Genomic DNA, 17039 nt, shown 5'->3' with positions numbered 1-17039 from the left:
AAAAAGGTATTTTCTAATAATCCAATAACCCAATCAGAAAAAAATAAAGAAAAAAAGAACAAAAAAGAAGGGGCAAACAAACAGGACACCCTAAAGTGATCAAATATTCAAATTTTAGGTGTCCCAGAAGGTGAAGAGAAAATGATAGTGTTAGAAAACTTATTTAATGAAATAACAGCTGAAAACTTCCCAAGTTTAGCAAGAGATTTAGACATCTAGGCACAGGAGGCTCAAAGATCCCTAATAGATAAAATTTAAAAAGCTTTTTCCCACAGCACATTATAGTCAAACTATCAGAAGCCAAAGACATGGAGAAAATTCTAAAAACAGCAAGAGAAAAGTGTCTTCTCACTTATAAAGGAATCCCAATCAGACTAACAGTGGATTTCTCAGCAGAAAACTTACAAGCCAGGAGAGAATGGAATAACAAAGCCAACATGCTTAAAGAAAAATAAAAACTGTCTACCAAGGGTACTATAACCAGCAAAGTTACCTTTCATAAATGAAGGAGAAATAGTGTTTCCCAGAGAAGCAAAAGCTGAGTGAATTTGTTACCACTAAACTGGCCCCACAAAAAATGCTCAAGGGAGTCCTACATATAGAAGTGAAAGGTTAATGACTACCATCATGAAAACACATGAAAATATAAGAGCCAATGGTAGACCAAACACATAAACAAAGAAGAGAAAAAAACTCAAATGTTACCAATACAGAATACTACTAAACCACAATGATAAACAATAAGAGAGAAATAAAGGAACAAAGGGAAGAAAGATGGCCAAAGAGAAAGCACCAGCAATTGTCCATCCACACAAGCACCTAATTCAACAATTATCCACACACACAAGCACTTTCAGAAGAGCCAAAAAATGTCTCACCATGGCGGTACCACCAGGAGTCTGCAAGAGTCACAGCATTACTGGGCTTGGGGCACCCTCAGTGCTGATACAGCTGCAGTGACCAGAGACTTAAATCACAACACTCAATTCCCTTTGAGTACCTGGAAAGCCTTCTCAATAAGGATGGGTTCAAATAAGCCCAGACTGTGAAGATTAAAATAAACAGATAAATAGATAGTATGAAAAGATATGCATGGAAACAAAAAAAGTTAAAAAGTGGGAGGGGGTGGAGTTAAAGTATAGAATTTCTTTTAGATTTCTCTTTTCTCATTTATTTGTTTGTTTGTAAGCAGAATTGTTATATGTTTAAAATAATTGGTTATAAAATAGTTTTTGCAACCCTCATGGTAACTTCGAATAAAAAAAACCTACAACAGATACACAAAAATGAAAAAGCAAGAAATTAAAACACAATACCAGAGAAAATCACTTTTAACAAAGACATACAGGAAAGAAGGAAGAAAGAGAGGACCACCAAACAACCAAAAATCAAATAACAACATGGCAGTGGTAAGTCCTTACCTATCAATAATAACATTGAATGTGAATGGCGTAAACTTTTTAGTCAAAAGACATAGAGTGGCTGAGGGGGTTAAAAAAACAAGAGCCTATTATATGTTGTCTGCAAGAAACACACTTCACTTATAAAGACACACATAGACTGAAAATAAAGGGATGGAAAAAGATATTCCATGCAAATGGAAACTGAAAAAAAGCAGGATTAGCTATACTTCTATCAGACAAAATACATTTCAAGACAAAAACCGTAAAAAGAGAAAAGAAGGTTGTTATATAAGAAAAGATTGTTATATAAGAAAAGAAGGTTGTTAAAGAGGTCAATTCAGCAAGAAGATACATCAATTCTAAATATATATGCTCACAACACTGGAGCACCAGATACATAAAACAAATATTATTAGAGCAAAAGAGAGATAGATGCCAACACAATAATCACTGGAGACCTCAAAATTCTACTTTTAGCATTGGACAGATCACCCAGACAGAAAATCAACAATGAAACATTGGACTTAATCTGCACTATAGACCAAATGGACCTAATAGATATATACAGAACATCTCATCCAACAGCTGTAGAATTCACTTTCTTCTCAGCTCATGGATCATTCTCAAGGATACACCATACGTTAGGCCACAAAACAAGTCTCAAAAATTTCAAAAAAATTGAAAACATATCAAGTATTTTCTCTGACCACAGTGGAATAAAACTAGAAATTAATAACAAGAGGAACACTGGAAAATATACAGACACATGGAAATTAAACAATATGCTTCTGAATGACCAGTGGTTCAATGAAGAGATTAAGAAGGAAGAAATAAAGGAACAAAAAACATACAAAACAACCAGAAATCAATAAAGTGACAGGAATAAGCCCTCACATATCAATAATAACCTTGGATTTAAATGGATTAACTTTCCACTTAAAAGATATAGACTGGATAAATGGATTTTAAAAAATGACCCAACTATTTGCTACCTAAAAAAAATCATCCCACCTGTAAAAACATATGGACTGAAAAAGCAAAGGGATGGAAAAAGATAGTCCATGCAAGCAAGATTATCTGCATTTATATCAGATAAAAGAGATTTTAAGTCAAAAACAGTGAAAAGAGACAAAGAAGGTCATTATATAATGATAAAGGGATCAATTCAGCAAGAGGATGTAACAATTCTAAACATGTATGATCCCAACACTGGAGCACCCATATATATAAAACAAATATTAGATCTAAAAGAAGAGATAGACTCCAATACAATAATGCTAAAGACTTCAATATCCCACTCTCAGCATTAGACAGATCATCTAGACAGAAAATTGACAAAGAAATATTGGATTTAAACTGCACATTTAAACTGAATATTTCATCCAAAAGCTACAAAATACACATTCTTCTCATCAGCACAAGGAACATTCTCCAGCATAGATCATATGCTAGGAAACAAAAAAAATTCTCACCAAATTTTTAAAAATTGAAATCATCTCAAGTATCTTCTCAGACCAGAATGGAATAAAATTAGAAATTAATAACAAGAGGAACTTGGGAAACTATACAAATGCATGGAAACTGAACACTTCAGCATTGTGGGAAAGCTTAAGAAGAAAAGACATCTGGAAATTAGGCTTGGGAACCCTGACATCTAAGGAGACAAAGAGGAGAGAATAACCAGAAAGTGTAGCAGGAAAGAGAGGAAGATTAGTGTTCAAGCTGCCAGGCAGGCTCCAACTCCTAAGATCAAGCTGGGACTAGGAAGGGCCACAGATCACAAACATACCTATAGGAGCTTCTCTGTTGAAAATCTCCTATAGGTAGGCCTCCAAAACCCTAAACAAGTCCCTAACTAAGCCTTCAAAATGAAGTCACGTTAAATATTTACAATGTGACTTTAGATGGCAGATCATATTTAATTTGAGGGAGAAAGAGCACATAACAAAGTACACCTGAAGTTAGCTGGGGACAAAAAGAAAAAGGGATAAATTCAATGTTTTGATTTTCAACCATTTAGTAGCATGGCCTTCCCCTATCCCTATCGCATTCCCTTACCTACTTTCTTCTTATCATGTTCCTGGTTCTTTTTCTATGTTTTTCTAGTAAGGTTCTCATTTATTGGGTCTAAAAATACAGAGGAAATAAAAAAACAGAAGACAATATTTGAAGGAACTCTACTCAAGAGTCACAATTTCCTTGAAGTTGTGCTTTATCTAAAAGACATGAAAATCTACCACCATTTTCCAAAGCTTATAAAGGGGATTAGGCAGAACCCAGATCACACTGTATCCTATAGAACCCTCATCATTGTTTATGAGGTCTCCAGGGAAATAACCCCTAAGAGGAAAAGTTCTTGAAAGAGGAAAAGACATTTACATTCACAGATCCTCCCTTTCTAGAAATGTTACTGAAGGTTTAGCCCTTGTCCCCACAACCAAATGAAGAACAAGGACAAGTGGTGAGAAGGACAGAGAAGTTTATTAATTTACCAGGAAATGAGAAGGGTGGCAGACTCTCATCTTAAAGTACCAATGTCCTGACCATAAGCAGAAATACAGAACTTTTAAAGGGGAGTTTCAGCTTCAGGCTATTGCTGTTTAAGTATAGTTGCTGGTCCTGATCAACATCATCTCTGGTGAAGGCAATCTCATGAACTCTGCCCAGACAATTCGATTAAGCCATCTCCTGTGGTACAAAAAAACAAATAACACCCCCCTGTCCCTCTGATTACTGGCCTTGGGTAGAGATGCAGTTTCTAGTTCCCCAAAAGGGTGAGGAGGTTTTAAATAAACAATTTATAAAACATTTTTGCTCTTTTCCAGGACTTTGCCTTTGTTATATATTCCCCACTGTCAATTTTACCCTTCCATATCATGGGAGAAAGGGTGACATTATCATTGAGCTAATTCCTGCTGAATTGGGGTAATGTTTTAGATAGAAGGCTTATACTTATTTGTGGCATTGCAAAGCTTTGGTAGCAGATTTACAAAAATAAAGAATGCAACAAATTACCAGGCGAAAAATGGCATAGGCAACAACTACAACCATGAGGATTGACAAGGTGAAATGGAGGAAGATAAGAGAGATTTTACTCCATTTGGTATCTAAGACACCAATAGGACTGTGGATCCTTACTGTCTCCTTGCACACAATGTCCAATACAGAGCTTGGTTAGAAAGCAACATGAGAGCTCTGAGTACAGAGCTATTAGTTGTGCCTTGTAGGTGATCCAACAGACTGGCTTCTGCAAATTCAGAAATCATATATAGGAATACTTACACTGAATGAGGTTTAGGATGACAAACTCAGCAGTGAGACGTATCAGCAGAAGAGGCAATAACCCAGGAAATCTTTATTGAGGAGTTATCTTTCCAACCTATAGACAGAACAAATAACCAAATAAAGGTTAGAAAAAATATCAACATTTTCATTTTTCCTTCTTCTTAAACAGATGGTTTAGATTACCTAAAGCCTGGTCCATCCATGGGGGCTTGGGTCCCCTTCTTCCATGTGATACCTCTTTACTTTGGTATGATGGACCCAAGATTTTTACTCCCAACAATTTTAACAAGGTGCAAGTTGTTAGAGGTGCTTCATAATGTCCCTTCCACTTCTCTGCTTCCAGTGGCAGTGGGGACCTGAAAGAGGAAAACTCACACATAGTGGTTAGTATTTGATATAGTGCTTTACTCTCTTTCTTCACCTATGATTATATTATCATACTGACCTTGGGGTATTAGCAAGGATCTCCCATAAACTATTAATATTTCCTAGGGGCTTAACTTAAGCTTGCTTCTAGGGGCTACCCTTATCTGGAGGAGAGCAAGTGGCAATACCTTATTCCACTTTGGATGGGCTTCCTGCCTCTATTCCAGAATGCATGTAGTTTCCATTCTAGATGTATGTCATTACTTACCTGCTTGGCTACCTCCAATACAAAGGAGAGTCCATTGCCACTCTGTATGTAGGAAGCGAGCCTATAAACATCCTGATGACCTGTGGGATTATTGAGTCCACCATGTCCAGCTCCTTGGAGAAACGGTTCACCCCTTCCCAGTGAGGGAAGCTCATGAGCAATCACAGGACATTGTGCAGCAGATCCAGGTGCAGATGGTGGGAAGCAAAGATTCCCCTGATAGACACTGCCATGGAGTAGCCAAACATGATGATACCTTGCAAAATGGCTGGGGCTCCATAGATGTTCAGATGGACTTTAGTGTGCTCCACTGACAATGGGGTTGTTGGTCCAGAGCCTGCTGACATCCCTGCTGTAGAAGGACAAGCTACCGAGCTGTCTCTGCAGCTTCCTTCCCACAGCATCCATCACTAGCATGCCATTCTCCATTTTCTTGGCTGCTTTTCCTGGACTGCTGACACCCACCATCCTATCATCCTCCAAGGCCTGTTCCTACTCTGCACTGTCATACATGTGAAGGAACTCAGTGAAGGCCCTGTAGGAACCAGGCTAGCAGCTCCTGGTAGGAACCCATCTTGGAGTGAGTTCCTTCAGAAGGATTCTGGTAACTTCAGACACTCTCTCCATTCTGGTAGGATAAGCCTCTATCCAGCCTGAAAATGTATCTACTAATATGAGTTTAGGCATCTGGGTGAAATCAATTTGCCAATCGTTAAAAGGGTGGGTCCCCACATATTGGTTTTCCCATGCAGCAGGTTGTTTTCTATCTTTGGATTGTTTCAAGCCCTTAAATAGTTTGCTGCAAACAGAATCCTCTTAAATGAGGTCCCACAAAATCTATTAAGGCACCATGCCCATAATGTGTGCCTTCATGTAGCTGCCTCTTAGAAGACCACATCAAGGCTTCAGGTAGGAGAATGAGTCCATAAAGCTGCTCCCATTGGTGAAAAGATCCCAACCTGGCCCTGACATTGGCTGATCTAACAGATCCATTTTTCTAAAATAGCCTCCAGATCCTCTAAATGGTCATGTTGCAAAGGCTCATTCTCTATGCCTGGTAACAGGGTGACAGGATCGAGAGTAGACGCAATCTTTAATAAAAACTCACAAGCATCTGATATTGCATCTCACAACATAGTCCAGTGGATTTGACAAGTATGCCACTGGCCATGGGGTATCTCCCAGCATCTGTATTAAGACTCCAAGGCTCATTGCTTGTTTTTCATGAACATATAATTTAAATTCTTTCTACGAGTCAGGCAATCCCAAAGCAGGGACAGTCATAAGACTCTGCTTTAGTTATTCAAAGTCCTTGTGACAGTCTGTGGTCCAAATCAGGGGCTCCATGTCTGTCTCTTTAAGGGCCCCATCCAAGGGCTTTGCTGTTAGTTCAAAGTTTGGAATCCAGATGCAACAGAACCCTGCCATTACTAGGAACCCACACATTTGCTGCAGATTTCCTTGTTAGTTTGGAATCCCAAATAAGTAACCTGCTATTCGCACATTTGCACATCTGTCCAATTGCAGGTTCTGCAAGTCCCCTGCTAAGCTCTCACCAAACAGAACAGGAAAGCCTTTTTAAACACCTGAGGCAATGCAGTCCAGCAGCACTGCAGGCCACCCTAGTCCCAGGATCCTGCCACTCACATGCAACTGAGTACCATTCATAGTCACTTGTACAATATTATTAATGGCATGTAGATCCTGTATGAATCTATACTCATTGGTATGGGGAATTTAAATTCTTTCTGCATGTCCCAGGGTCCCATCAGTCTATATGGACTTACTCACTTTTTGATAACTTTCTTCTTGCAAATGCTGCAATGATGTTCAGGTCTGCTGAGGCCCAAACTTCAACGCAAAATGCTCTGTAATGGTAGTCTCCTGTATGCTTCACCAGGCCCTGGTATTCATCCAGCAGGAGCTTGGCGGTATCCCCAGAGGTGAGCTTCTGCCACTTCTGCAACAGCTCCCAGTGTTCCTGCTCCTCGCCCAGGTCCACTGGATTCTGTGGTGAAGGCAGCAGTAGGAGCGGCTCCAGGATCTGCCTCCTGGACCCACTGTGACAAGTTCCTCAGCTGCCACTTGCCTACAGCTGCCTCACCACTGCCTGACCCCCACCACCACCCCCTGCCTGGCTCACAGAAAGCCATTATGGCAGCTGAGGAGAGGGGCAGACTGCTTCTGCCCATGTGGCTTGGCACCAATTGAGTCCCCACTGTCAGCTGCACCCATGGCCCCTGTGGGGATATTTGGATTGGAGCCACTAGTGAGGCAGGGGGCCCCAGGGCTCCTCCTTCATTGTCTGAGTCCTGGACTTAAAAAAAATAAAATAAAATAAAAAACATTTGCTCTCCTAGGGTTTTCTTGTTACCTGGAGTCCTTTGCAATTTGGGCCAGTATTTTTTCCAGTGTCCTTCCTTTTTACAAAACACTGTACATTTACCTGGGATGACTTTTTTGCCCTTTCCTTTTGACTATATCAAAGGACCTTGGTTGGTGCAGCTAAGAGAACACACATAGGTTTCAGATTCTGTTCTTCCCTAGCATTATATACTTTAAAGGCAATATCTGCAAGCTGCAAGGGATTCATGACAATTGTCTCTTCCACATGCTGCAGCTTCCTCCGCATATCTGAAGCACTCTGTCCTATAAAAATAATATTAATCAAGTGTATATTTTCAGTGGCCTCTGGATCCACATCTGTACATTTCTGATATTTCTGATAGATATAGATATATTCCAAAAATTCAGAGGGATCTTCAGTAGCTTCTTTTTTTTTTTTTTTTTTTTTTTTTTTGGAGTTCTTGGGTCTCATTTAAACTTTTCTGTCTAGTACTCCCCTCCAGAGGCCTGCCAGAATACACTTATGATAATGATTTATTCTCACACCATCTGCATCCACATTAGGATCCCAATTTGTGTAAGTCCAATAATACCCTGCTGGCTGTCCTTGTGCATCCAAGCCCCCATCCAATGTTGCCATAGTGGAAATTGCCCTGCCCTGGCTATGGGTGCCCTCTGGCCAAATTGAATTCCCTCCTGGGTCTTAGTAGAGACCATTCCTACTGTAAGTCATAACCTAGTGTGCATGGCCCCTCTCGTGCTGCCAAAATAGTGCCAGTGGTGGTGGAAAGCAGTAGTGGCAGTTGCCCTGGCTATGGCTCCACATAATGCCACTTCCTGGGCAAGCTGTAGGCCTCCAGCAGGGGGAAAGCTGCTCCCATTAAGACAGTCCATCACCACCACATCAGGGGCCCTAGCAGCACAACCTCGAGCATGGCCAAGCCTGTGGCATCTCCCCAGCAGGCGGGGAACTGACAGCAGGGAAGCTGGTTCATGAGATCAAACTTGGTTAACCCCTGCCCAATTTTATCACACAGACTTTCAGCCTCTTTATTATGCAGTTGCATGAAAGACTGTGCACATGGGATCTTGCCCAATTTACCTGACATTTGACAAAATAATTTCAGTTGTAAAATAGTATAATAATTTAAGGTTCCATTCAACAGCCACTTCTCCTCACACTCCAGCACATATTAATACACTGGATCACAATAACAGTATTCTCTTTTAGACATAGACTTGTAGCTATAAGTGGGCCATTCAGCCAAGATTCTCCCCAGGGGCCTTTCAGATAGAATAGAAACAGTGCCTCCCATGTTGACAAACAACAACAAATACATCATGACAAGTAGACAATACAGAGAATTCCCAATAAAAATCATCTTATGCCAAGGCCTTAAACAAAACTCACAAACAACAAATGCAGATGATATAGGGAATTTCCAATGCAAACAATCTTAATACCAAGGCCTTCAAACAAATGGGAACTGTCCAAATGAGAACCAAATTCTCAAATGAGAACCAACATCTCCTAATCCAAAAGGGAATGAATTACCTAGGTTCCCTGAGAACTGTATAAACAAGCCCCAAATCCAAAAGAGGATGAATCTCCCAGGTTCCCTAGTTCCACTCAACCGTGGCTTCTACCCTGAAATGCCACCTACAAACAAATGCCCTGCCATAGGGCAGGAGGGTCTGAAAACCTTCCCCAAATGGGTGGAATCAAGGGTCTCAGTGTGCACACTGGGGAACTTACCCAAACAAATGGCCAAGGCGTTGCAACACTTCCCAAATCCATTTCCTTTTCCTCAACAATGTTATAGTTGGTCAGAGCTGCCTCTAATTTGGAGAAAAGAGACAGGAGTTCCCAGGAGCTAAACAGGCTCTGGCAGCTGCTGGGGTAGTCCCTCACTCTTACTCAAAAAGGCAATGCTCCTATCCATGGCCTGACCCAGGCTGCTCCCTACCTCTTCCAGCAGTTGTGGGGTACTGTTCCACCAGGGCACCAACAGACCCACCGAGGGACACCAAATTTTGTTACTGAAAGTTCTATACTTGTCCCCACAGCCAAACAAAGAACGAGGACAAGTGGTTTGAGGAAAAAGAAAGACAAATTTATTAATTTTCTGGCAAATGAGGAGGATGGCAGACTCTCATCTTAAAGTACCAATGTCCTGACTATAAGCAGAAATACAGAGCTTTTAAAGGGCAGGGGTTAGCTTCAGGCTATTTCTCTTTAACTATAGCTGATGGTCCTGATCAACCCCATCTCCAACAAAGACAATCTCATGACCTTTGCCTGGACAATTTCATTAAGCCATCTCCCGTGGTACAAAAAGACAAAGAACACTCCCTGTCCCTCTGATTACTGGCCTTGGGCAAGGATGCAGGTTTTAGTTCCCAAAAAGGGTGAGGGGCTTTTAAAGAGTCAGCTCATAAAATATTTTTGCTCTTTTCAGGCCTTTGTGTCTGTTACAAAAACACATACAAGTATAAAAATTTGCCAAATTAAGACAGCCAATATTAGGAAAATAACTAAACTCTGGTAATTATATAGTAATAATAGCTATGAGTTTTAATATAATTAAAATTTAGGCAATGTGCCAGATAATTGACATAATTAGCATACTTAATACTTCAACAGCCCTTTTAAAAAGGCATTATTATTCTTACTTTAAGGATGAGGAAACAGATTCAGAGAGGCTAAGTAACTTGCCTGAGGTTATACAGCAGTGAATGGAAGAGCCAGGAGGCTAACTCAAGTAGGCCAGACTCCAAATCTTTTGCAGCTGACGTTATTCCCGCTGGCTTGTGGCCTGGTCTACTCAAGAAGGCTACCAACATAATGATGATCATGTTATTTAAGTTCTATCCCATCATATACATTTACCTCAAAAGTTTTTTTATAGGAATTACATAAGGAATATAAAAATATTAATTGACATACACCCATACTACAAATGAGTTATGTATAATTCAGTGGTAGATATTTTGAGTGATGGGAATACACTTATAACTGGCTCTATAAGCAAGAAAATGTTTTCTCAATAATGTTTTTAGTTCCCTCATATTTCAAATGAATTTTCAGTGTTCACATTATGGCTGGGGCTGGCAGCTCCAAGTGGCCTTGACAGTAAGATTTATTTCAGCCCTGGTAGCTTAGCAACTACAGTCTCAAATTAAGCAGAAAATAGAGAACTCTCAGTAAAATTTGCTGACCAGAACTTTGTAACTTTCTATTGCACTGATTCATTCTATTTTGAGTTTCTTTCACAGGTACAGCGGAACCTCCTTGCAGCCACAAGGTAACTAAAAAGCCTTATACCACCTGTTTGGAGAAGACAAGATAAGTGATACTCCACCACATACCATGCCCAAAGACCCACTGAGCCTGTGCACAAGGCTGAAAGAACGACCAATATTAACCCCTAGTTCATCTTAATACTAAAATCCCCGCCGTGGGAGGGACTTATCCGCCATTTTTGGATCATAAGACATATGTACTAGCATGATTTCTCACTGCGCTTGTGTGCCCTGCACTCCACCCCAAACACACAATGACGCTCACACCCCTCATGCATTATTCGTTTTGCCTCCAGAAAAACCCCCCGACCCTGTTGGTCAGGGAGACAGATTTGCTGCAATTCATAACCTCCCCCTCTCAGTTAACATGTCTTCTGCAATAAATCCTTTTCTCCTTAACAATCCTCATCTTCTCAGTAATTGGTTTTCTGTGTGGCAGGCAACATTGAACCCCCCTTGTGGGTTCATTAACACACTTTGCATGAATACTAATGGATTCCAACAAAGAAAAGGGTAAAAAGTGGGAGAAGAGTTGGATTCTAGGACACATGCATTAAAACTTTTGTTTTGGGTTTCTTTTTTTGAAGTTTATATGTGAGTATTTATTTGTCAAAAATGTAGTTAATATTGGTGCCTTTCATTGTATGTGCATCTTTTTTCAAATTTACATAAATTTATGGGGTACAAGTGTAATTTTGTTATACACATAGGTTGCAGAGTGGTCAAGTCAGGGCTTTTAGGGTATCCACCATCCAAATAATGTATATTATACCCATTAAATAATTTCTCATCATCTAACCCCCCCACCCTCTTACCCTTCCAAGTCTCCATTGTCTATCATTGTACTGTCTATGTCCATGTGTACACATTATTTAGCTCTCATTATGAATGAGAACATGCAATATTTCTCTGTGTCTGACTTGGTTCACTTAACATAATGACCCCACAGTTCCATCTATATTGCTCCAAAAGATAGGATTTCATTCGTTTTTATGGCTGAATAGTATTTCATTGTGTGTGTGTGTGTGTTTATGTATGTATGTACATTTTCTTTATCCAATTATCCATTGATGGACACAGGTTGATTCCATATCTCTCCTATTGTGAATAGTGCTGTGATAAACATTTGAGTGCACATATCTTTTTAATATTTATTTCTTTTCCTTTGGATAGATACCCAGTTATGGGATTGCTGGATCAAATGATAGTTCTAGTTTTAGTTCCTCGAGAAATGTCCACACTGTTTTCCACAGAAATTGTACTAATTAACATTCCCACCAGCAGTTTATATAAGAGTTCCATTTTCTGCACATCCTTTCCAACACCTGCTATTTTTTGACTTTTTAATAATAGCCATTTTGCCTAGGGTAAGATGATATCTCATTATGGTTATAATTTGCAGTTCTCTGATGATTAGTGGAGTTGGGCATTTTTTCATATACCTGTTGGCCATTTGTTTGTCTTCTTCTGGAAAAATGTCTATTCATCTCTTTTGGCCACTTTTTAATGGGATTATTTGGGAGTCTTTTGTATTGATGAGTTATGAATATTTATGTATTGAGTTATTTATGTGTCTATTTTAATTATTCTTTTTAAATTTATTATGGAAGTAAAATACACATATATAATTTACCATCTTTACCATTTTAAGTGTACAGTTCAATGGTAATAAATACACTTATATTCCTTTTTTTTTTTTTTTTTTTTACCTCATCCTCCCTCTGCCCTCCCCTTTCTGGTATTTGGGATGTTTTTGTTGAGTTCGTTCAGTTTCTTTCTTTTTTTTTTTTTTTTTTGAAACATAGTCTCACTCTGTTGCCCGGACTAGAGTGCCCTGGTGTCAGCCTAGTTCACAGCAACCTCAAACTCCTAGGCTCAAGCGATCCTTCTGCCTCAGCCTCCCAAGTAGTTGGGACTACAGGCATGTGCCACCATGCCCAGCTAATTTTTTCTATATATATTTTTAGTTGTCCATATAATTTCTTTCTATTTTTAGTAGAGACAGGGTCTCACTCTCGCTCAGGCTGGTCTCGAACTCCTGAGCTCATACAATCCACCCACCTCGGCCTCCCAGAGTGCTAGGATTACAGGCATGAGCCACCGCACCCAGCAGAGTTTCTTGTATATTCTGGATATTAGTCCACTGTTGGGTGCATGGCAGATTAAAAGTTTTGAACGAAGAGAAAGAATAAAGACTACTCCTTAACTAACCCCTTAATCAGTACCCTAGAAGAGAAGGAATTTCACCCTGATGAAGTCAAGGCTCAAATGATCTGTGTTCACATAATTTCACTGATATGCTTACCACTACTGGGGATGTCATTAAAATGTCTGATCCAGCCTTGAGGGATTTTGCCCCAAGTTGTTTGGGAAATCCTGAAATGGGAATGAATCCCTGGGAAATTATAGGAAGCTATGAAAGCGGGTCACACTAATAAAATAATTTAAATTCTGCTGGAGAGACTGAGACATGCTTCACCACCACAAGATCAGCACTGACTGAGAAATCTATGGTTTCAACATAAAAGCACATCAGTGCTGATATAAGGCCATACCTGAAGGACTTCTGGAACCATATTTCAGTGATTATACTACTTATATAAAGGTTCACAGCTCAGGATACTTTTTTATACTATTACTATTATCTCCTACCTCTTGAATATCCTCTCCCAAGCTATATATAGGCAGGAAATTACAAATAATATGCTGATGATTCTGTGTAACTGTCACCAACTCTATAATCCTCTGTTCTCCACAAACAAGCCACTCACTGGCCATTTAACCTATATCAGGCCCTCAGACTAATGATCTTTAGATTTTCCAGGTGATTTACATTACTAAGTGGGATTTTTCTGTAACTCTGGTTGCAAGTTCAGTCTTTCTACTTTGTCACTTGATCCTTGTCTACTTCCAACCCTTCCATAAATGCTTGTAGCAGCCAGTTCTCCTCCTAAGGTACAGGCAATGATGCATCCAGCTGTGCCTGGCTCAGGCATGCCTCTTCATGAGTGACAGCAGTTTGGGGACCATGTGCATCTTGCATTCCTAACTCTGCAAGTTTCTTCTCCATATCTGCTCTGTCATCTGTGGTATTTGTTCTTGCTTTTTGTTTGACATCCAAACTGAGCATGGTTCAAATCATCTATAGCCCTCTTAAAAGCAACACCTAGATTGAACACAATATTCCAGGTAAGATTTTACCAATGTAGAGTGGAGAAAAAAAATACCACTTCCTTTGTCTAGATATTATACTTTTATAAATACAGTCAAAAACTACATGAACTTTTTTGTATACCACAGAACAGGATTGGCTTTTTTTAAGCTATTATTACATTCTCACAAATACATACACACACATATACAAACACAGTCTCTTTTACACATATTACTACCAAACTTCATGTTGTCCATCTTATGCTTATATACTGCTGCTATTTTATTCCCAAGTTCAACTTTTAACATTTATCACTATTAAAATTATTTCTTCCAGATTTTCCCACCATTTTATTCCAGCCTATAAAATGTTCTTCATGTATCCTGAATCTTACATAAAATATATTCACATTATCATTCCAGTCACTGATTAAAATGTTGATCCATACACAATCAATGAAATTGCCCTTCAGCATAAAATCTGAACTATTAGCAACTATTAGCAAACTATTAGCAACCCATGCAAACTATTAGCAACCCATGAATCAGTAAGATTTGGAATCCTATCCATTGGCTCTCAGCTCCCTGTGGGCCACTAGCCAATCATAAATTTCCAGCAAGGTGGCTGGATTCATTGAGTGGCAAAGCCTCCAAAGAAGAGAAAAAATAAATAAGGAGTGGTAAAATGTCAAAGACGCTAATGCGGACAAGGAAGCAAAACCATGAATTTTTGTCTATCTTTTCTTAAAGCTTCAGAGAGTATTTAATACAGAGCAGCATTTCCCTTACTGAGTTCCTTGACTAATGATAGATGCTCTTCAAAATAAGAATTCCATGGTTAAAAGCATTTGGGAAACCCTGGTTAGACACAGGGTCTTGAGTACTACAGAGCTTCTCAGAGTCAGAGCCTTTAACAGGCTAATGTACATTGTGGCTCCAAAAGGAGGAGAGTCTATGCCTTCCCTAGAGGTCTCAAACCACTGTAGATTGTTTCTCATAAAATATCTATTAACCATATCTACTGGCATGGAGATGGAGGTCCGGCGATGGGGATGGGTAGCTGACAGACACATGAACAATTATGATACAACGTGACAAGAGCAATAGGAAAGCCCAACTTAGATGCAAGCTATTTCACTAAAAGGAATGGCTTAAACCCCAGTCACAGAAAGTATCATAAAGGAGATGACATTTTCAGCCAGATCTTACAAGACATACAGGAGAGCTTTTCTAGTGGAGAAGAAAAGTAGCAGAGGAAATAGCATGAGCAAAAACATCAGATCAGGAATAATGGTGATATGATAAAGGATCATTGTTATGTTCAAAGGAACAATCCCATAAGAGGCAAGTGGTAGGGGAGGAGACTAAAAAAGTGAAGCTTCATGCCTCATTTTGAGGAAGACTATGCCAAGTTAAGAAATTTGAAATTTTAATAAATATGTCTCTGTTAAACTTACGTACATTATTTTTAACTAGTGATTTGCAGAGGCTTTTTATTTTACTAATTGGTTTTTTTTGTCTGTTTTTTGTTTTTTGTTTTTTTCAGCTTATCATCATGGGGGTACAAAAGTTCAGGCCACATACACTGCCCATGTCCCGTCCATCCCCCGGAGTCAGAACTTCAAGCGTGTCCATTCCCCAGACAGTGCGCATTGCACTCATCATGTAGTTATACACCCATCCCCTGAAATTTTTTCTATTATTTGTTTAAAGGGAGATGAATCTGGCAGCAATGTAGAAGAAGGACTGGTATGAAGATACCTTGATGGTAGAAAAAGACTAATTAGAAACCTTCTAAAAATAATCCAAATGCAAAATGGCTGGGGACAGAATAAAACCAGCAGCACTGAGGACAGAGAGGAGGCATGGGGTCCAGGAGAAAAAGCTGAGATAGAACTGACGGGATATGGTGGTCATCTAGGTGTGAGGGTGAAGAAAGGGGAGAAATGAATAATGACTATAGAGTCCCAAGCCTGAGACACTCAAGAATATCACTGATACATGACAGGAGACAATAGGAGAAAAGATACTTCTAGGGGAAACATAATGGGTCCAGTTTGAACTTTTTAGGTTTGAGGAAATAAGGATATCTAAGTATCCAAGTGGAGAGATTATATACACAGTGAGATATAAAGGACTAGAAATATAAGGCCCAGGGTTGAGAATCTCCTGCATAGAGATAGTGGTGCTATTATAGGAGTAAACATACTGTCTTAAAGGTTATCAAGGCAGAGTATGCAGCATATGTCTGATATTCTAGGTTAATAACCATGATAAAAAGAGAAAAGTAAACCTTACCTCCCAATCTGGGATAATATAAGTAAATTTGTCCACCTCCAATATCGTCTTCTTTTCATTCATCACAATACCTCAAAGACCACAAGTAGTAGTTCAATTATCTCATAAACATATTTCTACAATACCCAGAGATGGAATTTGCAGTAACTAACCAGGTGAAATTAAACCCTAGCTGGCACTCTCCTATAAACTCTTCAGCTATCTTAGATTTCATATCTTTCTTACAAATGGATATTCTACCATCTCAGTTCAAGGATCCTTGTTCTTCAGTAAATATGCATCAATCATTTGTTAGGTCAATATGGGAGACACAAGAACTATAAAGGATGATAGATGTACACAGGAAGCTATGATTTCCAAAGAGAGACTTCTGTAAAATTTATGCTAGTCAGTACTAATGTCAGCCTAAATCTAGAAGCTGCTAATACAAGCAGAAATGAATACTTGAAGAAGTTGGGAAATAAAAAATAAAGAAAGGTGGTAATAAGGGTGGATCAGAAAATGATTATGAATCAGACCATTTCATAAGGGTGGATCCTCCTGAGCATGGACTTTTAGCTGGTGCAAAAGGCCACTCTCCTGACCTTTAGCAGCCTGCCACTCCTTCAGTCCACATC

The 17039-nt window shown here is 39.4% G+C and overlaps 1 long non-coding RNA gene across 1 annotated transcript; it reads right to left on the bottom strand.

The window, feature by feature from the left end:
- Positions 1-4022: 4022 nt before the first annotated feature.
- On the bottom strand, positions 4023-4917 carry LOC123634600. The gene is made up of 3 exons (XR_006733966.1): positions 4872-4917; positions 4686-4782; positions 4023-4091 (listed from the first exon to the last, which is right to left on the bottom strand). It is a non-coding gene; the product is annotated as an uncharacterized LOC123634600 (long non-coding RNA).
- Positions 4918-17039: the final 12122 nt, after the last annotated feature.

The sequence above is a fragment of the Lemur catta genome, chromosome 3 (assembly GCF_020740605.2).
Source record: "Lemur catta isolate mLemCat1 chromosome 3, mLemCat1.pri, whole genome shotgun sequence".
Lineage (NCBI taxonomy): Eukaryota > Metazoa > Chordata > Mammalia > Primates > Lemuridae > Lemur > Lemur catta.
Note: the sequence above shows the minus strand (reverse complement) of the source record. Positions and strands in the feature narration are given on the sequence as shown.